Raw genomic sequence first — 24980 nt, 5'->3', positions numbered from 1 at the left:
AACTCTTAGAGGAAAACACAGGCAGGACACTCTATGACATAAATCACAGCAAGATCCTTTTTGACCCACCTCCTAGAGAAATGGAAATAAAGACAAAAATAAACACATGGGACCTAATGAAACTTCAAAGCTTTTGCACAGCAAAGGAAACCATAAACAAGACCAAAAGACAACCCTCAGAATGGGAGAAAATATTTGCAAATGAAGCAACTGACAAAGGCTTAATCTCCAAAATTTATAAGCAGCTCATGCAGCTCAATAACAAAAAAACAAACAACCCAATCCAAAAATGGGCAGAAGACCTAAATAGACATTTCTCCACAGAAGATATACAGGCTGCCAACAAACACATGAAAGAATGCTCAACATCTTTAATCATTAGAGAAATGCAAATCAACACTACAATGAGATATCATCTCACACCAGTCAGAATGGCCATCATCAAAAAATCTAGAAACAATAAATGCTGGAGAGGGTGTGGAAAAAAGGGAACACTCTTGCACTGCTGGTGGGAATGTGAATTGGTACAGCCACTATGGAGAACAGTATGGAGGTTCCTTAAAAAACTACAAATAGAACTACCATATGACCCAGCAATCCCACTACTGGGCATATACCCTGAGAAAACCATAATTCAAAAAGAGTCATGTACCAAAATATTCATAGCAGCCCTATTTACAATAGCCCGGAGATGGAAACAACCTAAGTGTCCATCATCAGATGAATGGATAAAGAAGATGTGGCACATATATACAGTGGAATATTACTAGCCATAAAAAGAAATGAAATTGAACTATTTGTAATGAGGTAGATAGACCTAGAATCTGTCATACAGAGTGAAGTAAGTCAGAAAGAGAAAGACAAATACTGTATGCTGACACATATATATGGAATTTAAGAAGAAAAAAAAATGTCATGAAGAACCTAGGTGTAAGATGGGAATAAAGACACAGACCTACTACAGAATGGACTTGAGGATATGGGGAGGGGGAGGGGTAAGCTGTGACAAGGTGAAAGAGAGGCATGGACATATATACACTACCAAACGTAAGGTAGATAGCTAGTGGGAAGCAGCTGCATAGCACAGGGAGATCAGCTCGGTGCTTTGTGACCGCCTGGAGGGGGGGGATAGGGAGGGTGGGAGGGAGATGCAAGAGGGAGGGGATATGGGAACATATGTATATGTATAACTGACTCATTTTGTTATAAAGCAGAAACTAACACACCATTGTTAAGCAATTATACTCCAATAAAGATGTAAAACAAAAAGAGATACAAACAGTAAACATTTTCAAATAAAACATATAAATAAAAAAAAAAGAGAAGATGACCATAAGTGTGTGGGTTTATCTCTGGGTTTTCTATCCTGTTCCACTGATCTATATTTCTGTTTTTGTGCCAGTACCATATTGTCTTGATTACTGTAGCTTTGTAGTATAGTATGAAGTCTGGGAGCCTGATTCCTCCAGCTCTGCTTTTCTATCTCAAGATTGCATTGGCTATTCGGGGTCTTTTGTGTTTCCATTCAAATTGTGAAATTTTTTGTTCTATTTCTGTGAAAAATGCCAGTGGTAGTTTGATAGGGATTACACTGAATCTGTAGGTTCTTTGGGTAGTATAGTCATTTTCACAATGTTGATTCTTCCAGTCCGGGAGCATGGTATATCTCTCCATCTGTTTATGTTATCTTTGATTTATTTCATCAGTATTTTACAGTTTTCTGTGTACAGGTCTTTTGTCTCCTTAGGTAGGTTTATTCCTAGGTATTTTATTCTTTTTGTTGCAATGGTAAATGGGATTGTTTCCTTAATTTCTCTTTCTGATCTTTCATTGTTAGTGTATAGGAATGCAAGAGATTTCTGTGCACTAATTTTGTATCCTCCAACCTTACCAAATTCATTGATTAGTTCTAGTAATTTTCTGGTGGCATCTTTAACATTTTCTATGTATAGTATCATGTCATCAGCAAAAAGTGACAGTTTTACTTCTTCTTTTCTAACTTGTATTTCTATTCCTTTTATTTCTTTTTCTTCTCTGATTGCTGTGGCTAGGACATCCAATACTATGTTGAATAGTAGTGGCGAGAGTGGACATCCTTGTCTTGTTCCAGATCTTAGAGGAAATACTTTCACTTTTTCACCATTGAGAATGATGTTTGCTGTGGGTTTGTTGTATCTGGCTTTTATTATGTTGAGGTAGGTTCCCTCAATGCCCACTTTCTGGAGATTTTTTAATCATAAATGGCTGTTGAATTTTGTCAGAAGGTTTCTCTGCATCTATTGAGATGATCATATGGTTTTTAATTCTTTAATTTGTTGATATGATATATCACATTGATTGTTTTACATATATTGAAGAATCTTTGCAGCCCTGGGGTAAATCCCACTTGATCATGGTATATGATCCTTTTAATGTGTTGTTAGGTTCTGCTTGCTAGTATTTTGTTGAGGATTTTTGCATATATTTTGATCAGTGATATTGGTCTATAATTTTCTTTTTTTGTGATATCTTTTGTCTGGTTTTGGTATCAGGGTGATGGTGGCCTCCTAGAACGATTTTGGGAGGGTTCCTCCCTCTGCAATTTTTTGGAAGAGTTTGAGTAGTATAGGTGTTAACTCTTCTCTAAATGTTTGATAGAATTCGCCTGTGAAGCCATCTGGTCCTGGACTTTTGTTTGTTGGGAGATTTTTAACTACAGTTTCTATTGCATTACCTGTGATTGGTCTGTTTCTATTTTTAATTCTTCCTGGTTAAATCTTGGAAGGTTGTACTTTTCCAAGAATTTGTCCATTTCTTTCAGATTGTCCATTTTATTGACATATAGTTGCTTGTAGTAGTCTCTTATGATCTTTTGTGTTTCTGCAGTGTCAGTTATAATCTCTCCTTTTTCATTTCTAATTTTATTGATTTACATCCTCTCCCTTTTTTCTTGATGAATCTGGCTAATGGTTTATCAATTTTTTTTATCTTCTCAAATAACCAGCTTTTAATTTTATTGATCTTTGCTATTTTCTTTGTTTCTATTTCATTTATTTCTGCTCTGATCTTTATGATTTCTTTCCTTCTACTAATTTTGGGTTTTCTTTTTTCTTCATTTTCTAGTTGCTTTAGGTGTAAGGTTAGATTGTTTATTTGAGATTTGTCTTGTTTCTTGAGGTAAGCTTGAATTGCTATGAATTTCCCTGTTAGAACTGCTTTTGCTGTGTCCCATAGGTTTTGGATCATGTTTTTGTTGCCATTTGTTTCTAGGTATTTTTTGATTTCTTCTTTGATTTCTTCAGTGATCTCTTGGTTATTTAGCAGCACACTCTTTAGCCTCCATGTATTTGTGTTTTTTACTGTTTTTCCTGTAATTGATTTCTCATAGCATTGTGATTGGAAAAGATGCTTGGTACGATTTCAGTTTTCTTAAATTTTCCACGGTTTGATTTGTGACCCGAAATGTGATCTATTCTGGAGAATGTTCCATGTGCACTTGAGGAGAAAGTGTATTCTTCCACTTTCAAGTGGAATGTCCGAAAAATATCAATTAAGTCTCTGTGGTCTCTTGTGTCATTTAAAGCTTGTGTTTCCTTATTTGTTTTCTGTCTGGATGATCTGTCTATTGGTGTAAGTGGGGTGTTAAATTCCCCCACTATTATTGTGTTACTGTTGATTTCTCCTTTTATGGCTGCTAGCGTTTGCCTTATGTACTGAGGTGCTCCTGTGTTGGGTGCATAAATATTTATAATTGCTACGTTTTCTTTTTGGATTGATCCCTTGATCATTACGTAGTGTCCTTCCTTATCTCTTGTAACAGTCTTTATTTTAAAGTCTAATTTATCTGATATGAGTATTGCTACTCCAATTTCTTGTGATTTCCATTTGCATGGAATATCTTTTTCCATCCCCTTACTGTGTCTGTATGTATCCCTAGGTCTGAAGTTGGTCTCTTGTAGACAGTGTATATAAGGGTCATGTTTTTGTATCCATTCAGCTGGTCTGTGTCTCTTGGTTGGAGCATTTAATCCATTTTCATTCAAGGTGATTATCGATATGTATGTTCCTATTACCATTTTCTTAATTGATTTGGGTTTGTTTTTGTGGGTCTTTTTCTTCTCTTGTGTTTCCCACTTAGAGAAGTTCCTTTAGCATTTGTTGTAAAGCTGGTTTGTTGGTGCTGAATTCTCGTACCTTTTGCTTGTCTGTAAAGGTTTTAATTTCTCCGTGGAATCTGAAGGAGATCCTTGCTGGGTAGAATAATCTTGGTTGTAGGTTTTTTCCTTTCATCACTTTAAATATATTCTGCTACTCCCTTCTGGCTTGCAGAGTTTCTGCTGAAAGATCAGCTATTAACCTTATGGGGATTCTCTTGTATGTTATTTGTTGCTTTTCCCTTGCTGCTTTTAATATTTTTTCTTTGTATTTAATTTCTGATAGCTTGATTAACATGTGTCTTGGCGTGTTTCTCTTTGGATTTATCCTGTATGGGACTCTGCACTTTCTGAACTTGATTGACTATTTCCTTTCCCATGTTAGGGAAATTTTTGACTATAACATCTTCTAATATTTTCTCAGACCCTTTCTTTTTCTCTTCTTCTTCTGGGACCCCCCATAATTCGAATGTTGGTGTGTTTACTGTTGTCCCAGAGTTCTCTGAGACTGTCCTCAATTCTTTTCATTTTTTTCTTTATTCTGCTCCCTGACAGTTATTTCCACCATTTTATCTTCTGACTCATTTGTCCATTCCTCTGCCTCAGTTATTCTGCTATTGATTCCTTCTAGAGTATTTTTAATTTCAATTATTGTGTTGTTCATCACTGTTTGTTTGCTCTTTAGTTCTTCTGGATCCTTGTTGAATGTTTCTTGTATTTTCTCCATTCTGTTTCTGAGGTTTTGGATCATCTTTACTATCATTACTCTAAATTGTTTTTCAGGTACGCTGCCTGTTTCGTCTTCATTTATTTGGTCTTGTAGGTTTTTATGTTGCTCCTTCATCTGTTACAAATTATTTTGTCATTTCATTTTTTTTTTTTTATATATATGTGGGGCTGTATTCCTGTTGTTTGGCTGGAGACGTCCAGCACTGGAGTTTGCAGGCAGTTGGATAGAGCCGGGTCTTGGTGCTGAGATGAGGAACTTGGGGAGGCCTCACTCTGATTAGTATTCCCTGGGATCTGAGGTTCTCTGTTAGTCCAGCAGTTTGGACTTGGAGTTCCCACCACAGGAGCTCGGGCCTGACCTCTGGCCTGGAAACCAAGGTCCCACAAGCTGTGTGGCATGGAGAAAAAAAAAGCAAGGAGCAATACAATAACAAAGAATAAAAAACAAAATAAAATTAGAAAGATAAAAAATATATTAGGAAAAGTAAAAATATAATTGAAACAACTGCAACAAGGTAAAATAAAACCACAATAGAAAAGAAAAAAAGCCTTGGCTATAGGGGGCAGAGTTTAGGTGGAGGTGGAACTTCTACAGGGGCGTTGTTTAGGGTGGGACGGGATCTAGGTGGGTGGGGGGTGACGTTTGAGCCTGGGGTGGGGCCTAGGCCCAGGATCCATGCAGCTCGGAAAGGCCTTGGGGGCGGGGGCCTAGGCGGGGCAACATTGAAGTGTGGGGTGGGGCCTCTGCTTAGGACCTGCTGGGAAGGGGAGAGGCAGCCTTGAAAGGGGGGCCTCTGGAGTGTGGAGTTTTGGAGTTTGGAGGTAAGGCCCTGGGTGAGGGTGTGTGGGTGGGGTTTAGGCCCAGCACGGTTGGAGGGGGTCTCAGAGGGGTTCTCCGAGTGTAGAGGTAGGGCCTTGGGTGGGGGTGTAATGGTGGGGCTTGGGCTCTGCACAGCAGCAGGGAGGCTCCAAGGGCAGAGGATTAGGCCTGGGAGCCCAATAGGCTCCCTGGCGCCTAAGTGGACAGGAAAAGCGCAGGCTATGTTCCCTTCTGTTCTTTTGCACCCCTCCCCCACCATATCCCCCAGTGTCTCCCCCATCCCCTCTGGACCCCTAACCATGGGTGGGTCCTGCTAGGTGTAGGAACTCCTCCCCTCCCCCAGCCCCCCCTCAGGGGTGCCGGTCCCGGAGGTCCAGCCTTTATTTTTCCTCCCCCTTTCCTCCCCCCCACTCCCTCAGGACCCGCACGGCTGGAGTGGGCCTCGGTGCTTAGAGGATCAGGCCCGGTATCTCAGCAGGCTCCTGGGGGCCCAAGTGGGCAGGGGAAACCTGGCCACTCTCCCTTTTGATCCTCTGCCCTCCCAATGGTCCCCCAATTTCACCCTTTGGGTGTGGGATCCCTTTCCCTCCCCCAGCCGCCCCTCAGGGACACCAGTCCCATCCTGCCTCCACTCCTCCTCCCTGCCACACCTCACATCCTACCCAGTCGCTGGGGTTTCCTCCCATCCCTTAGTTGTCCGTGGTCCCCCACTGTGCCTGGCAGGTGCCCTAGTTGTGAGGAGATGCAAATTCTGCATCCTCCTAGTCCACCATCTTGACTCTGCCCCCAGGAGCTCTTTTTTTTCAAATTCTAAGACAGTCCTTTTTTCATTGCATTATTTTTCAGTTCTAGAGAAAGAGTTATGTCTCTCTGAATATCTTGCATGTTGTGTTGATTTTCTTCTTCATTGCCTTCTATCCTCTTTTTTGGTTTCTGTTTGTTTTGATCTTTCACTTTGGATACCTACTCAAATGTCCAGTAACCTTTAACTTTCCATTGATATTTGTCACTAAAATTCTGGTCAGAAGTTCTGTTTAATGGTAGATGGACTTGTTGCCTGATGGCCTTCAATAGAAAGCCAGTTATTTCATTGAGGGTCAGTCAAAGGTCAATATGTGAACTGTTTAGTTACCTAAACAAAAATCGTCTAGTTTTCTTCCTGATGAGGATTGAGTTCTAACACTCCTGTAGTTCAGTATGTGAACTTATGCATAGTCCCTGCTTTTCAGTACCATGAATCATCCCCTTTTCCATGTGTCTCTTGTTCCCACATTAGGAGGACCCTTACTGACTCCATTTCTCCACAGGAAAACATATCCCCTCTCTCACAGAGCTGAGGTTGAGGAACAGTTGCCTGGGTACACAGAGTGAAAAAGAGAACCTGGGTGGAAAGGTCTCCATGCCACTTACTATGAGTATAGATCTTAGCCATTTTCTCTTTGTTCACCCCAGCCCTTCCAGTTTTAGTGCTGACTGGTTCCAAAGGCTGAGCTTCCAGACGTTTTGCTGGGTAAATTGGCTAGCTTCTTTTTTGGTACCCTCTGATGCTGATGTAGACTTTAGCTTCCTGTATTCTGATATGTCAGTTACCACACCATTTATTTGTCATCTCTCAAATATTTGTTGAAGTGATTCTTCTCACTGTTTCCTCCTCTCTCATTCTCAACGTTATGGGTTACCAACATGCTAACTTCTCATTTGTCATTTTGGATTAATTTTGGGAGGATTAAAAGGTAAAAACATGAGGTAATCCTTTATGTAATCAAATATTCTTCTCAATTTTTCCAAACAATGACAAATCTTACAATAAGGAATTCTCGTGTCAGTTAAAATAATAAAGTGATCAAATCATCACTATGAAGGAGGTATACTGTCTCTTTAACATTTGATGGAATGAGATTCAAAGGGGTTAATTAACTTGTCCAGAGTGATATCTATTTAGTAGGTGGCAGAGTACAACTTGAATTCCAGACCATTGTAATTCTGAAGGCCATGCTGTAACTATTAAACATTGTTTAGTACATCAAATGCGTGACACATCATAGGTTCTGAATGATGGCAACTATTGGTAATGCATAGTATTCAGTGTTTTAGATGGATGTTGTTTCTAGAGTGAGTGGGGTAATAGGATCATCCTTATAGACAGCATCTAGAATAATTTAGGTCTGACAGCAGTAAGTAACATAATTAGCATTTTTAAACTTATTGTGATTGGTAGAATAATGCCCCCACCTCCCAAAGATGTCTATATCCCAATTAGAAACTGTGGACATGTTAGTTTATATGGCAAAGGGAATTAAGGTTACAGATGTAATTAAAGTTGCTAGTAAGCTGACTTTGAGATATGTGGGTGGGCCCGATGTAGTCAAAAAGGTCCTTATAAGTGGAAGAGGAAGACAGAAGAGAGAGAATTTAGAGGATGGCAGCATGAGAAGGACTTACTTTAATGATGCTGGCTTTGCAAATGGAGGAATGGGGCCACTAGCTAAGGAATGCAGAGTCTCTGGAAGCTGGAAAAGGCAAGAAAACTGGTTCTCCCATAATGTCTCCAAAAGAAATGCAGCCCTACCAACACTTTGATTTTAGCCCTGTGAGACTTGTTTCAGATTTCTCATCTCCAGATCTGTAAGGTTGTTTTTGTTGTTTTATGCCACTAAATTTATGATGATTTATTATAGTAACAGCAATAATAAATGAACACATTTATAAGTAAAATAAAAGTGTGTGTGTATGCATGTAGCTTACAAGAGGAAAAAGATAGTAAATGCTTACTTGAGAGGACTAGGCAAAAGGACATGGTGGCCTGCAGCTTGTCAAGGAAGGAGTGATTGGAGTTGCAAAGGCACCACTCAGTGGTTAGGGTGGAGGGAATCCATTTTCATCCTGGACACAGACAGGACAGTGACTCTTCTTGCCCTAAGGAATTTAAAAGGCCCCTAATTGTGCTACAGTGTTCAGAGTAGAGACCTTGTCACAGGACACCCAGGTTAGGGAGAACCGATGAATGGAGGAAATAAGCAGAAGCCAGTCCTGGTGGGATGAGAGAGTTAGGAGCTGGCATTTTTCTCTGCAGAGTGGAGGAGGTAAATCTCCAAAGTATCACCTAATAAGCACTGTTCTTAAAGTGGCCTTTTCTCTATTCTAGGCTTCAGGGCTGGAGGTCAGATGTGAGGCAGTCCCAGTAGTACCAATAGGGAAGTGAGACAGAGAAGGGAGGGAAGCTGATATTCTAATGAGACGATCATTGCAGTGACACAGCAGGGCTTAGTCCTATTTGGCACCTCCGGGGAGTGAGTGCAGGACACACCTCTCTTTGTCAGCTTTTGAAGGCTGCTCCAGAGACATCACCTTTCTGCCACCTCTGGACTCCCCTGTGCATGGGCTGAGCATTTTTGGCAAGTAGATAAAGCCCTCTATTAAGAGCTGCAAATGCTTTAAGTAAGAAGCCTGCAGCAGGTTTGGGAATGGTGGACGCCAAGGATTTATGTTCTGCTTTCCCACCTATCATGACACAGAGAGCATGACATGTAAGGCATAAGAATCTATGAGATATCTGGAATCTAGACACCAGTGAGATCTAGGAGAAGGAAAATCAGACTTTCCACAATGGAAACAATTTTTTCTTGGCCACACTGATTAATAGTCAGTGGAGAAGAGGGATTCAAAATTGATATAAAAAACTCTTTTTGTTCACATTGCATAGCGATGTTAACTATATAGGAATCTGTATATAGAGATGTAGATATGTAGACTCAAACTTGAGTGTTGTAGCCAATATGTTGGTGCCCAAAGGAGTCAAACAAGATAAAAAGCACCAAGTGTGCATTCCAGCAAGGTTTACTGTGTTATGCATGTATCCCACATTTCACTTTTCTAAACACACAAAAAAATCAAGGCCCCAGTAGGCACACTTCCCAAAATATGCAAATTGCAGGTCCACAATATGTGGTTGAGAACAGAAGTCAAGGAATTGGTTGTACCCACCTTCTTTCTCTGAAGGTAGAACCGTTGGGAGCATCATCTTCATGCACTAAGAACTACCATTTAAAGTAATAGCAGTCTCAGACTGTACAGGTTCACAGCAGGCTTAACTAACCATGGCAGATGTAATGGCTCAGAAATGAACCATGTAAAAAATAAGTCAAAAAACAAACATTTGAACATAACTTATATTTGAGGACTATAGTCAGTTATATACCAAGATCTGGCAAAACACAGATGAAAAACTGTTCCTTTTTTGCATGTTGTATTCTCTGATCTCCAGGAAAGAAGCATTAAAAAGAAAAAATTTCAAGAGCTCTAGCTTTGGAATCAGATGGGGGTGAAAATGCTCTTATTTTAATGTTTGCTAGCTTTGATTTTGACCAAGTTATTTGAGTCTCGATTCCTTCATCTCCCAGAAGGATGATACCTTCCTCAGGTAGTTTTAGTGAGGGGGAATTGGGTTAATACATAAAGCTTCTCTTTATTTTAGACTTTGAATTGAGTTTTCATCCTCATTTCTCCTTGTGCAGTCCTGGGCTTTCTCAGAGTAGAGGATATTTGTGTCGTTGTGATTAAGTTCAAGATTATTTACTGATGCTCTTTTGAGTTATAGGTACTCTACTAGCTACTGGTGATACCAAAAAGAATGGAACACAGATCCTGTCTTTGAGGAGTTCAAAATATAGCGGAGGTATAGACAATAAATCATCTCAGTACATTGTGTGTTACATACTACAGTAGAAGAATATACAAAATATTAAAAGACCTCAGATAATGGGGTAATTGATTCTCCCATGGAAATGGAAGAGAAAAGAGAATGCCAAAGAGGGGAAGTAATATTTGAGCCGTGCCTTGAAGAATAAGTAAGATTGTTTATTTTAAAAGGGAAAAGAGAGAGCCAACTCCAAGCATAAGGACATCTTAAGAACTGTGTTTCAAGTATGTTTATAAGCAGCTGCGTGAACAATCTCTGGGGCACATGGTTGCTCTGGGCTTTTGGAAAAACCTTCACAGACTATAGCCTGAATCATTTTGTAGAGAAAGCCAACACTTGTTTTTCATAACTATTATATGGGTGACATGACTGATTTTTTTTTTTTTTTTGCTGATTATCATTTTGAATGTATTTGGACTCTACACAAGGGTGCACTGAGTCAGAGACCCAACTTCAAACAAGTTTAACCATCTAGAATTAGCCACATAATAGAAAATGGTGAAAACTTATAGAAAGCCTGAGTAGGGAAAGAACCGTCATGGATTCCATGGGTTTAATTTTAAATTTATTTTTAAGTTACAGAAAATATACAAGTCAATTATCAATATATAAGAATTTAGAATAAGAAATGAAAGTTGAGATTTTTGACTAAATATAGCAGATTTTTGGCTAAGTATAGCACGAACATTTGAACTCACGATTCCTCTTAAAACCCCAGTTTTAGAACAATAAGGTGATTTTTTTAAAGTTTTAAATCCACAGTGTCAAGGAAACCATAGAGGAGGTGGCAACATAGTAGATGGACGAAAGCTGAAATCAGCAGACCAAAGGAAGTTGAAATGTAGTTTGGGTAGGGAGTGGAGCTCAGTAGCAAGGCAGTGTGGGTCACATGGAGACATGAGAAATCTTTGAAATAGGACTGTGAGTAGGACTGAAAAGCAGGATTATTATTAGAAAAGCTGTTTAAGAACTTGACCCCTAGATTTCCTCCTTCAGCCCACACTGTCAGGTACCCACTGCTCCCTTCCCTTGAATGAAGGCAGGTGGATTTTCTGGAGAGGTGGAGTCAATGAAATTCTTTTTTTTTTTTTTTTTTTTTTTGCGGTACGCGGGCCTCTCACTGTTGTGGTCTCTCCCGTTGCGGAGCCCAGGCTCCGGACGCGCAGGCTCAGCGGCCATGGCTCACGGGCCCAGCTGCTCTGTGGCATGTGGGATCTTCCCGGACCGGGGCATGAACCCGTGTCCCCTGCATCGGCAGGCGGACTCTCAACCACTGCGCCACCAGGGAAGCCCGAGTCAATGAAATTCTGAGTTTAAGACACTTCAGTGTCAGGGAAGGAAGGTGTGAATGTGTATGTGGGAGGAGGATCAGAGGTCTGTTGAATTTGTTTTTTTTTTAAGTCTCGTAGAATTGTTTAACAACATAAATAACTATGTAAAAGAAAAAAAATTAAGGGATGTTTCCTCTCTCCTCACTGAAGGACTTGATGATTAAGAGATTCTCTCAGGCCCTCACATGGAATCAAATTTATTTTGGGTCCATATGAGTATTACAGTGTAATTTATATTCGAGTATTACTTCAGTATTCTGGAGAGAAGGGAAGGATTTGTATGATAAAAAGGAGATGCATGAAAAAAAGTTTTTTTCTTTTGATCATTTTATAATATATTTTTTTCAATAAAATATCAAAATAATCAAAATTCAATTTATTACAAACACTGTTCTGATTCTAGGTGTCAGAAGTCTTAGAATAGAACCAGGGATTTAAAAAGGCTCATCCTATCTCTGATTCAGCCTCCTGCAAATAATTCAATGCCTTATGCTCAGTTTTCTGAAATGTAAATAAGGTTTGTGTCTTGTTCTTTCAGACACATAACAATGTTGATTTAGTGCCCAGCAGTGAGCTGAGCAGTGAACAGATCCTTCCTTGCACGTAATGGCATCTTATTCTGAGGCCTAATGTGAAGTGTTTTCTTATCACCAAAGCATTCCTTACTCCCAAGATGAACTTGGCATATTGAATGTATGACTGAAAATAATCTAATATTTTTCTTAATCTAGAATTTTTAGTTTCAAATGAGTGCTGTTTTTTTTTCACAGTATTTACCTTGGAAAATTAGATACTAATAGTTAAGTCATGTTATTTTAGAATTCTTCCTTTGAATTTCTTTCCTCTGGAACCTGAAGCATGGTTTTTATCCTTATCTTAAGAATAAACCAAAAGCATTTAAAATTAAGTCCAGGGAATAAGTTAGATTAGAAAGTCATTAAGTTCCATTTTGGGAAATAAAGTTGAGGAGGGGCAATATAGAAATGCCTCTGAGTTTAGTGTGTGACCACTGAACAATTCTAACAGCTGAACATTTTTCTCTAGGTGACTATTTCAAAAGAGATTATCCATTAGATATATAGATATTAATAGATCATATAGTTCATGGCTAAACACTCAATAGCTTCCATCTTACTGGTCAGATGTGTTTTAATTTAATGTTTTTTATTCTTTTTTTGTATGTGTAGATGCATTCATGGCGGCTTCATTTATCTTAATTTGTTAACTCCTGTGAAGTCATTACTCTGTAGACTTAGTGCAGTATCATAATCAATCAGGTAATTAAACTATTTTTTTTGGTAGGTGATGAATTTAATAATAGAGATAATGTACATGCATTCAGGGACTGCTGGAGTTTGCATAGAACATGAAGCAAAACACAACACATCTTCAGACTGTGTGGACAAGCACACAGTTAAAATCCTGAGGATTATAGCAATGATGGGGGTGGTTAGAGCGATGGTTAGAAGGCAAATTAGATGAAGAAGGATTCATGAAATCAAGGGATGTGGGCTTTTCAGATCCTTTAGTCAAATTCCCTGATTTTATAGAGGAGTAAACAGAGGCCCAGGGAGGTGATTTTCCTAATACAAATGGAAGAGCAGGACTCTAATTCCAGGATTCGGGACTCTTTTTTTCTTTATGGTCTCCCTCCCTACTCCAAGCTTCAGGATAAGTTTGAAGTATGTAGTTTGTCTTTAATGGTTTCTTACCTAAAATCTCATCCCTCTTCTTTTTTCTCTTTCTTTTCTAAGCCTCTGTACTAAAAATTTCCCCTCACATTTCTTTCCTCTCAACATGAAGTTCTTTTATATAAAAGGGGGAAGGTTCTGAAAGCCTCTGATCTAAGCTGGCATACAGCTGCTTTGGAGTGAGATGAAAAGCTAAGAGGAATTTGCCTTCAAACCTTGATGGCAGAAACCACTGTCAGTGAAATTTCTAGCGTTCATTTCTTTTGGAGAGGTCTTCCCAGCCCCTTGGTGTAATAGAACTGCAGTAAAAATATTGAAAGGTAAGTGATGAGACCCTTTCTCCTCTGTTATCAGGAGCATTCATTATGCTATTTGGATCATGGTTCTTTATTGTCTGATTAGAGTCATGGATGGAGAAGATAACTGGAGGAAAGTGAGCAAACTTTATTTACATTCTCAGCCTACACTTAGGCTTGGAAGAAGAGAAAAAGTTCAGAAGCAAGAAGAGGGCAGCAGGAAAGGGGATGGAGTAGTGAAACCAAGAAAGTTTGGAGGAATTTTGAGGTTGGGTGAGAAGAGTTTTACCAGCTCCTTCCTCTACTGGAAATCCAGGGAGAGGCAGATATGGGTAGAGATTTTAAGACTTTTTTTTTTTTTTTTTGTATGAGTCATTAGATACAGTTCGTCTTTTTTTCCCTCTACAGGAGACTTCCCTGTAGGCATACTGCTTTTCAAGTCTTTGAGGAGTTGGATTTTTGTTTTATTGGGTTCATCACCATGCTAAAGATGGGCCTCAAAGTTGGAGCAAAAAAAACCCCAAAAACAGTTTCATTTGGAAAATTCAGGTATCCATTTTTGACACCTTCCTTCTTTCCCACAATGCCTAGCCCAATTTTTTCACAATCTGCATTAATAGGAAAAATGACTGTGTGTCAGGAACCAAAAGGATGAGATCAGATATAAATTTAATTGATGCTTATAAACAGCTGAGGGGAAGAAATGGCGACCAACATGCTAAGTGCTTCTGCTGTCGTCTCTTTTTTGGAAATGTTATAAAGATTAACTATGGCCAATGAAATCTGTTGACTCACTGGGTAGTTAACAAGTCCAGTCCATGACCAATGACATTAAATTTTCCAATAGCACTTTCAAGACACTGTCATTAGTAGATTATCCCATAATCTGGCTATTTTATTTGTAAGTGAAGATAAGTCCTAAATGCGCTTATTATACAACCTTAATAAATACCTGGGGCAGCATTGGAGATAAAGAACACCTTTCACTCTTCTTGGGGTCCCTTTTCCAATCATAACTCTACCCCCCATTATCTCCTGGTCTAGAGTGTGACACTAATCTAGAGGACTGTTTCATTGCGGCCTTGTTTTTTTAGTCACAACACAAACAGAAGTGGCAGGATATTAGAGACAAAATGGATAGTGCTAAAAAAATTACAGTTTAACTTCTCATTTATCAATGTAATTGAAAGTTACTAGCAGGGTGTGTGGTGCCAGTGTTTCTATCAGGGCATGAGTAATCTATTTATGCTGCATAATTCATCCTTCTGAGGTTCTAATGAGAACTGCTTAATTCAGGTTTTAATCAAACCTGACAAATCATCGTTGAAGTTGGCAATAGGCTTCTTCACAGGTGCCATTTTCCTGCTAGTTTGACATAGCTTAGATTCATCTTCCTCTCTGCATGGTCCTTTCAGGCTTCACTTATTATCACAACAAAAAAGGACCGGTTTTCCTTCAACACCAAAATGCCAAATGTTTCTGGTCCTTTTTTGGACTCTTCAGTGCCATTAGTAGCAAGCTATTTTTATTTATTTTATTTTTAATATTGGAAATAATGAAGAGGAAAAAATGATTTTTTCACATACACATTTATCCTGTTTTACTAAATATATTCATTCCTTGAGCATATATTCTTTGAACAGGTTCATGTCCCAAATCTTGCTCTTATCCAGTAATCCAAATCACTTAGACAAGATCCATCTGCTGATGACGGGTGGTGGAGGATGCACCAGCTCAGATGCACTTAGGAGCTCCAGAGCCTGAAATCTGACATATACTTTGAAAAATAACACCAGTCTCTTTCTGGGAGAGACTACAAAACAGATGGGAGATTCATAGCACACAAAAAAATGGTGGCTTTAATGTATGGATCTTAATATTGCAAAAATGAATGTCGGAGCCTATAATCTTTGCTGTTAACATGTGACATGGAAAAGATGTTTAATCAGTTAGCTCCTTGCCCCAGAATAGGATTATGACCTCTGTAAAGAGTTCATATTCTGCCTACTTAAGTTTCCCCCTAAAAACAGCTTTATAATTACATGTAGCCTTTCTGTTTCCAAATTCCTTTGACATGTATTAAATCATTTTTCTTCATAATAACCTTTTGAAGCAGGTAATACACATAACAACATCCCATTTTATAGCTAAACCAACAAAATCAGAGAGGGTAATTTATTTGCCTAAGGACATACAGTTGGAAGTAATGGAATCTGACCTCCAATCCAGTTATGTCAACTCTGAGATTTGTGTCCTTTACACTGTTACACAGTACCTCATGGACATCAGGGAAGACCAGCCTTTGAAAGAATTCTTGCTGTACCCAAAATGATCTTCACCATGATCTGGGAAATAAGACTCTTTATTTAGGCCACCTGTAATTCTTTGGAAGGTTGTATAAATGAGACAACCCCTAAGGCTTTATTTGTAATTCCAAACCATTTGCTATTTATCAAGCCTGTCTTTCATTATAGACTATATCAAATGTTGACACTTTTGACTTACATGGATACTAAGTCCTCACTATGGATACCAAACACACTGCTCTATTATCAGATGTTTCCCTTCAAGCATTATGGCAAATCTCAGTCTCATTCTTTTGCTGTAGCTCATAGAAATATTTATCTGGGAGGACCTAAGAGAACACACAGAAAAACATAGTTATTTAAAGCAAAAGAACTGAGGACCAGTGAGTTTAAGTATTTTATTTAAGAGTGATAACTATGAACTGCCAGAGTCTCTCACTTTTTAGATCGTCTGTGTCAACAATCATTGCCTCTGTGGATGCATTTAAAAGATTATTTACCAAAGTTCTACTGTAGGCATTGAAGGTGGTTTCGCTCAGAACTGGGACGGGGAACTCTCTGGATGGACTTGCTCAAGCATTGGAGGTTGAGAATCAGAGCTAATTAGAGATTAAGCTGGGCTACAGCCTCATCTTCTGCATCTGGCGTTGTCCTTATCCATTAAACAACATCACCCAGAAAAACTGTTTCTTTAATAAAAAAAAAAGTTGCCTTCATTTTTATCAAGGATACGGGTAGGATCTTAATAACTTGGCTGCTAGCCTATTAATGCTGGACACAGGAGAAAGTCCATGAGCTATGATGTAGAGTTGAGTAACGTATGGAGGAGGTAGACTGGGCACAGTGAAGTCAGGCAGTCTCAAAGTTTGGAGCAAAGGCTCCAGTGCTTATCTGACTTTTCCTGATATTATCCCTCATTACCATGACTTTGGGAGAATGCTAAAACAAGGAAGGGATGGTGAAGTGTGGAAATCAGAGAAGGTATTTTAAAACTGCACGTTTTATTTATTTTTTTATTTAAAATATAGTTGATTTACAGTGTGTTAATTTTTGCTGTACAGCAAAGTGATACGGTTGTGTGTGTGTATATATATATGTATGTGTATATATATGTGTGTATATATATATATATATATTCTTTTTAATTTTTTTTCCATTATGGTTTATCACAGGGTATTAAATATACTTCCTTGTAGGACCTTGTTGTTTATGCATTCTATATATAATAGTTTGCATCTTCTAATCCCAAACTCCCAATCCATCCCTCCCCTACCCCTCCTTGGCAACCACAAGTCTTTTCTCTATGTCTGTGAGTCTGTTTCTCTTTTTTAGGTAGTTTCATTTGTGTCATATTTTAGATTCCACATATAAGTGATATCACATGGTATTTATCTTTTTCTGACTATATATTCTTGCCTTCTTGTCATATATTAATTGCCCATATAAGTTTGGATTCATTTCTGGGCTCTCTATTCTGTTCCATTGATCTATGTGTCTGTTTTTGTGCCAGTACCATACTATTTTGATTACTGTGGCTTTGTAGTATAGTTGGAAATCAGGGAGCATGATACCTCCTGTTTTGTTTTACTTTCTTAAAATTGTTTTGGCTATTTAGGGTCTTTTGTGTTTTCATAAACATTTTAGAATTATTTTTTCTTGTTTTGTGAAAAATGCCATTAGTATTTTGATAGGGAATGGATTGAATATGTAGATTGCCTTGCATATGTAGATTACCTTGCATAGTATGGTCATTTTAACAATATTGATTCTTCCAATCCAAGAACACTGTGGATCTTTCCATCTGTTTGTGTGGTCTTCAATTTCTTTCCTCATTGTCTTATAGTTTACCGAGTTCAGGTCTTTCACCTTCTTAGTTAGATTTATTTCTATGTGTTTTGTTCCTTTTGATGCAATTTTAACTGAGATTATTTTATTAATTTCTCTTTCTGCTAGTTCACTGTTAGTGTATAGAAACACAACAGATTTCTGTATCCTGAAACTTTACTGAGTTCATTTATTAATTCTAAGTTTTTTGGTGGTGTCTTTAGGATTTTCTATATAGAGTAGCATGTTGTCTGTTAACACTGACAGTGTTACCTCTTCTTTTCCAATTTGGAGTATTTTTACTTTTTTTTTTTTTCTGATTGTGGGGCTAGGACTTGAATACTTTGTTAATAAAAAGTGGTAAAGTGAGCAACCTTGTCATGTTCCTGACCTTAGAGGAAATGCTTTCAGCTTTTCAGTGTTGAGAATGATGTTGGCTCTGTGTTTGTCATATATGGTCTTTATTATGTTGAGGTACATTTCCTCTGTGTACCCACTTCATTGAGTGTTTTTATCATAATTGGATGTTGAATTTTGTCAAAAGCCTTTTCTGCTCTATTGAGATGATCATATGATTTTTATCCTTCAATTTGTTGATGTGCTGTATCATAATTTTGTTTTGTGGGTATTGGAACATTCTTGCATCCCTGAGATAAATCCCACTTGATCATGCTGTGTGATCATTAAATGTATTGTTGAATTTGTTTTGCTTATATATTGTCGAGGAGTTGTTGCATCTATGTTCATCATAGATGTTGGCTTGTAATTCTCTTTTTTTGGTGGTGTCTTGGTCTGATTTTGGTATCAGGATCATGCTGGCCTTGTAAAGTGAGTTTGGAAGCATTCCTTCCTCTTCAGTTTTTTGTAATATTTTGATAAGAATAGGTATTTAACTCATTTTTAAAGTTTGGTAGAATTCACCTGTGAAGCCATCTGGTCCTGAACTTTTGTATGTGGGGAGTTTTATTTTTTTATTACTCATTCAGTTTCATTACTTTTAATCTGTCTCTTCATTTTCTGTTTCTTCCTGATCAGTTTTAGGAGATTGTATGGTTCTAGGGATTTATCCATTTCTTCAGGTTGTCTGGTTTATTGACATATAAGGTCATGGTAATTTCCTATGATATTTTGTATTCCTGTGGTGTTCATTGTAATGTTTCCTCTTTCATTTCTGATTTTATTTGGGCTCTCTCTCTTTTTTCTTTTTTTTTTTTAATTTTTTGCTTTATAACAAATTTAATCAGTTATACATATACATATGTTTCCATATCCCCTCCCTTTTGCGTCTCCCACCCACCCTCCCTATCCCACCCCTCCAGGCGGTCACAAAGCACTGAGCTGATCTCCCTGTGCTATGCGGCTGCTTCCCACTAGCTATCTGTTTTACGTTTGGTACTGTATATATGTCCATGCCACTCTTTCACTTTGTCACAGCTTACCCTTCCCCCTCCCCATATCCTCAAGTCCATTCTCTAGTAGGTCTGTGTCTTTATTCCTGTCTTACCCCTATGTTCTTCATGACATTTTTTTTCTTAAATTCCATATATATGTGTTAGCATACAGTATTTGTCTTTCTCTTTCTGACTTACTTCACTCTGTATGACAGACTCTAGGTCTATCCACCTCATTACAAATAGCTCAGTTTCATTTCTTTTTATGGCTGAGTAATATTCCATTGTATATATGTGCCACATCTTCTTTATCCATTCATCCGATGATGGACACTTAAGTTGTTTCCATCTCCGGGCTATTGTAAATAGGGCTGCTATGAACATTTTGGTACATGACTCTTTTTGAATTATGGTTTTCTCAGGGTATATGCCCAGTAGTGGGATTGCTGGGTCATATGGTAGTTTTATTTGTAGTTTTAAGGAACCTCCATACCGTTCTCCATAGCGGCTGTACCAATTCACATTCCCACCAGCAGTGCAAGAGTGTTCCCTTTTCTACACACCCTCTCCAGCATTTATTGTTTCTAGATTTTTGGATGATGGCCATTCTGACTGGTGTCAGATGATATCTCATTGTAGTTTTGATTTGCATTTCTCTAATGAGTAAAGATGTTGAGCATCCTTTCATGTGTTTGTTGGCAGTCTGTATATCTTCTGTGGAGAAATGTCTATTTAGGTCTTCTGCCCATTTTTGGATTGGGTTGTTTGTTTTTTTGCTATTGAGCTGCATGAGCTGCTTATAAATTTTGGAGATTAATCCTTTGTCAGTTGCTTCATTTGCAAATATTTTCTCCCATTCGGAGGGTTGTCTTTTGGTCTTGTTTATGGTTTCCTTTGCTGTGCAAAAGCTTTTAAGTTTCATTAGGTCCCATGTGTTTATTTTTGTCTTTATTTCCATTTCTCTAGGAGGTGGGTCAAAAAGGATCTTGCTGTGATTTATGTCATAGAGTGTTCTGCCTATGTTTTCCTCTAAGAGTTTGATAGTGTCTGGCCTTACATTTAGGTCTTTAATCCATTTTGAGCTTATTTTTGTGTATGGTGTTAGGGAGTGATCTAATCTCATACTTTTACATGTCCCTATCCAGTTTTCCCAGCACCACTTATTGAAGAGACTGTCCTTTCTCCACTGTACATTCCTGCCTCCTTTATCAAAGATAAGGTGACCATATGTCCGTGGGTTTATCTCTGGGCTTTCTATCCTGTTCCATTGATCTATCTTTCTGTTTTTGTGCCAGTACCATACTGTCTTGATTACTGTATCTTTGTAGTATAGTCTGAAGTCAGGGAGCCTGATTCCTCCAGCTCCATTTTTCGTTCTCAAGATTGCTTTGGCTATTCGGGATCTTTTGTGTTTCCATACAAATTGTGAAATTTTTTGTTCTAGTTCTGTGAAAAATGCCAGTGGTAGTTTGATAGGGATTGCATTGAATCTGTAGATTGTTTTGGGTAGTAGAGTCATTTTCACAATGTTGATTCTTCCAATCCAAGAACATGGTACATCTCTCCATCTATTTGTATCATCTTTAATTTCTTTCATCAGTGTCTTATAATTTTCTGCATACAGGTCTTTTGTCTCCTTAGGTAGGTTTATTCCTAGATATTTTATTCTTTTTGTTGCAATGGTAAATGGGAGTGTTTCCTTGATTTCACTTTCAGATTTTTCATCATTAGTATATAGGAATGCCAGAGATTTCTGTGCATTAATTTTGTATCCTGCAACTTTACCAAATTCATTGATTAGCTCTAGTAGTTTTCTGGTAGCATCTTTAGGATTCTCTATGTATAGTATCATGTCATCTGCAAACAGTGACAGCTTTACTTCTTCTTTTCCGATTTGGATTCCTTTTATTTCCTTTTCTTCTCTGATTGCTGTGGCTAAAACTTCCAAAACTAGGTTGAATAAGAGTGGTGAGAGTGGGCAACCTTGTCTTGTTCCTGATCTTAGTGGAAATGGTTTCAGTTTTTCACCATTGAGGACGATGCTGGCTGTGGGTTTGTCATATATGGCCTTTATTATGTTGAGGAAAGTTCCCTCTATGCCTACTTTCTGCAGGGTTTTTATCATAAATGGGTGTTGAATTTTGTCGAAAGCTTTCTCTGCATCTATTGAGATGATCATATGGTTTTTCTCCTTCAATTTGTTAATATGGTGTATCACGTTGATTGATTTGCGTATATTGAAGAATCCTTGCATTCCTGGAATAAACCCCACTTGGTCATGGTGTATGATCCTTTTAATGTGCTGTTGGATTCTGTTTGCTAGTATTTTGTTGAGGATTTTTGCATCTATGTTCATCAGTGATATTGGCCTGTAGTTTTCTTTCTTTGTGACATCCTTGTCTGGTTTGGGTATCAAGGTGATGGTGGCCTCGTAGAATGAGTTTGGGAGTGTTCCTCCCTCTGCTATATTTTGGAAGAGTTTCAGAAGGATAGGTGTTAGCTCTTCCCTAAATGCTTGATAGAATTCGCCTGTGAAGCCATCTGGTCCTGGGCTTTTGTTTGTTGGAAGATTTTTTATCACAGTTTCAATTTCAGTGCTTGTGATTGGTCTGTTCATATTTTCTGTTTCTTCCTGGTTCAGTCTCGGCAGGTTGTGCATTTCTAAGAATTTGTCCATTTCTTCCAGGTTGTCCATTTTATTGGCATAGAGTTGCTTATAGTAATCTCTCATGATCTTTTGTATTTCTGCAGTGTCAGTTGTTACTTCTCCTTTTTCATTTCTAATTCTATTGATTTGAGTCTTCTTTTTTTCTTGATGAGTCTGGCTAATGGTTTATCAATTTTGTTTATCTTCTCAAAGAACCAGCTTTTAGTTTTATTGATCTTTGCTATCGTTTCCTTCATTTCTTTTTCATTTATTTCTGATCTGATTTTTATGATTTCTTTCCTTCTGCTAACTTTGGGATGTTTTTGTTCTTCTTTCTCTAATTGCTTTAGGTGCAAGGTTAGGTTGTTTATTCGAGATGTTTCCTGTTTCTTAAGGTGGGATTGTATTGCTATAAACTTCCCTCTTAGAACTGCTTTTGCTGCATCCCATAGGTTTTGGGTCGTCGTGTCTCCATTGTCATTTGTTTCTAGGTATTTTTTAATTTCCTCTTTGATTTCTTCAGTGATCACTTCATTATTAAGTAGCGTATTGTTTAGCCTCCATGTGTTTGTATTTTTTACAGCTCTTTTCCTGTAATTGATATCTAGTCTCATAGCACTGTGGTCGGAAAAGATACTTGATACAATTTCAATTTTCTTAAATTTACCAAGGCTTGATTTGTGACCCAAGATATGATCTATCCTGGAGAATGTTCCATGAGCACTTGAGAAAAATGTGTATTCTGTTGTTTTTGGATGGAATGTCCTATAAATATCAATTAAGTCCATCTTGTTTAATGTATCATTTAAAGCTTGTGTTTCCTTATTTATTTTCATTTTGGATGATCTGTCCATTGGTGAAAGTGGGGTGTTAAAGTCCCCTACTATGAGTGTGTTACTGTCGATTTCCCCTTTTATGGCTGTTAGTATTTGCCTTATTTATTGAGGTGCTCCTATGTTGGGTGCATAAATATTTACAATTGTTATATCTTCTTCTTGGATCGATCCCTTGATCATTATGTAGTGTCCTTCTTTGTCTCTTCTAATAGTCTTTATTTTAAAGTCTATTTTGTCTGATATGAGAATTGCTACTCCAGCTTTCTTTTGATTTCCATTTGCCTGGAATATCTTTTTCCATTCCCTTACTTTCAGTCTGTATGTGTCTCTAGGTCTGAAGTGGGTCTCTTGTAGACAGCATATATATGGGTCTTGTTTTTGTATCCATTCAGCCACTCTGTGTCTTTTGGTGGGAGCATTTAGTCCATTTACATTTAAGGTAATTATTGATATGTATGTTCCTATTCCCATTTTCTTAATTGTTTTGGGTTCGTTATTGTAGGTCTTTTACTTCTGTTGTGTTTCTTGCCAAGAGAAGTTCCTTTAGCAATTGTTGTAAAGCTGGTTTGGTGGTGGTGAACTCTCTCAGCTTTTGCTTGTCTGTAAACGTTTTAATTTCTCCATCAAATCTGAATGAGATCCTTGCTGGGTAGAGTAATCTTGGTTGAAGGTTTTTCTCCTTCATCACTTTAATTATGTCCTGCCACTCCCTTCTGGCTTGTAGAGTTTCTGCTGAGAGATCAGCTGTTATCCTGATGGGGATTCCCTTGTGTGTTATTTGTTGTTTTTGCCTTGCTGCTTTTAATATGATTTCTTTGTGTTTAATTTTTGACAGTTTGATTAATATGTGTCTTGGCGTATTTCTCCTTGGATTTATTCTGTATGGGACTCTCTGTGCCTCCTGGACTTGATTAACTATTTCCTTCCCCATATTAGGGAAGTTTTCAACTATAATCTCTTCAAATATTTTCTCAGTCCCTTTCTTTTTCTCTTCTTCTTCTGGAACCCCTACAATTCGAATGTTGGTGTGTTTAATGTTGTCCCAGAGGTCTCTGAGACTGTCCTCTGTTCTTTTCATTCTTTTTTCTTTATTTTGCTCTGCAGCAGTTATTTCCACTATTTTATCTTCCACCTCACTTATCCGTTCTTCTGCCTCAGTTATTCTGCTATTGATCCCGTCTAGAGTATTTTTTATTTCATGTATTGTGTTTTTAATCGATGCTTGATTCATCTTTAGTTCTTCTAGGTCCTTGTTAACTGTTTCTTGCATTTTGTCTATTCTATTTCCAAGATTTTGGATCTGGGAAATAGAATCTTGGATCATCTTTACCATCATTATTCTGAATTCTTTTTCAGGTAGACTGCCTATTACCTCTTCATTTGTTAGATCTGGTGGGTTTTTATCTTGCTCCTTCTCCTGCTGTGTGTTTTTCTGTCTTCTCATTTTGCTTATGTTACTGTGTTTGGGGTCTCCTTTTTGCAGGCTGCCGGTTCATAGTTCCCGTTGTTTTTGGTGTCTGTCCCCAGTGGCTAAGGTTGGTTTAGTGGGTTGTGTAGGCTTCCTTGTGGAGGGGACTAGTGCCTGTGTTCTGGTGGATGAGGCTGGGTCTTGTCTTTCTTGTGGGCAGGTCCACGTCTGGTGGTGTGTTTTGGGGTGTCTGCGGACTTTTTATGATTTTAGGCCACCTCTCTGCTAATGGGTGGCGTTGTGTTCCTGTCTTGCTAGTTGTTTGGCATAGGGTGTCCAGCACTGTAGCTTGCTGGTCGTTGAGTGAAGCTGGGTGCTGGTGTTGAGATGGAGATCTCTGGAAGATTTTTGCCGTTTGATATTATGTGGAGCTGGGAGGTCTCTTGTGGACCAGTGTCCTGAAGTTGGCTCTCCCACCTCAGAGGCACAGCACTGACTCCGGGCTCCTCAATTTGGGATGATGTGTTGTCTATTCATGTATTCCACAGATGCAGGGTACATCAAGTTGATTGTGGAGCTTTAATCCGCTGCTTCTGAGGCTGCTGGGAGAGGTTTCCCTTTCTCTTCTTTGTTCTCACAGCTCCTGGGTCTCAGCTTTGGATTTGGCCCCGCCTCTGCGTGTAGGTCGCCGGAGGGCGTCTGTTCTTCGCTCAGACAGGACAGGGTTAAAGGAGCAGCCGCTTCGGGGACTCTTGCTCACTCAGGCTGGGCGGGAGGGAGGGGCGTGGAGTGCGGGGCGAGCCTGCAGCGGCAGAGGTCGGCGTGACGTTGCACCAGCCCAAGGCGCGCCGTGCATTCTCCCAGGGAAG

This window comes from Mesoplodon mirus (assembly GCF_964341445.2).
Source record: "Mesoplodon mirus genome assembly, chromosome: 6".
NCBI classification, from domain to species: domain Eukaryota; kingdom Metazoa; phylum Chordata; class Mammalia; order Artiodactyla; family Ziphiidae; genus Mesoplodon; species Mesoplodon mirus.
The sequence above is the reverse complement of the archived record's forward strand: the minus strand, read 5'-3'. Positions refer to the sequence as shown.